Source organism: Lupinus angustifolius, chromosome LG11 (assembly GCF_001865875.1).
Source record: "Lupinus angustifolius cultivar Tanjil chromosome LG11, LupAngTanjil_v1.0, whole genome shotgun sequence".
Taxonomy (NCBI): Eukaryota; Viridiplantae; Streptophyta; class Magnoliopsida; order Fabales; family Fabaceae; genus Lupinus; species Lupinus angustifolius.
In genome coordinates, this window is record NC_032019.1 from 28,709,089 (window position 1) to 28,709,736 (window position 648).

Genomic DNA, 648 nt, shown 5'->3' on the forward strand with positions numbered 1-648 from the left:
ATAGGATGAGGACGAGAATGAGGATAAGGATAGGATGATGATGGGGATGAGGAAATTGTTAAGATGAGGACGAGAATGAGGATGAGGATAGGATGGGGATGAGGAAGAGGATGAGGATTAGGATAGGATGGGGAGGAGGAAGAGGATGAGGATGATGACGAGTATGAGGAAGAGGATGAGGATGAGCATGAGGATAGGATTAGCACGAGAATGAGAATAGGATGAGGACGAGGATGAGGAAGAGGAAGAGGAAGAGGGTAAGGTGGAAGATAGGATGATGAAGAGAATGAGAATTAGGATAGGATGAGGATGAGGATAGGATGGTGATGAGGAAGAGGATGAGGATGAGGATAGGATGGTGATGAGGAAGAGGATGAGGATGAGGATAGGATGGTGATGAGGAAGAGGATGAGGATGAGGATAGGATGGTGATGAGGAAGAGGATGAGGATGAGGATAGGATGGTGATGAGGAAGAGGATGAGGATGAGGATAGGATGGTGATGAGGAAGAGGATGAGGATGAGGATAGGATGGTGATGAGGAAGAGGATGAGGATGAGGATAGGATCGAGATGAAAAAGAGGATGAGGATAGGATGAGGATAGGATGAGGACGAGAATGTGGATGAGGATGAGGAAGAGGATGAGGA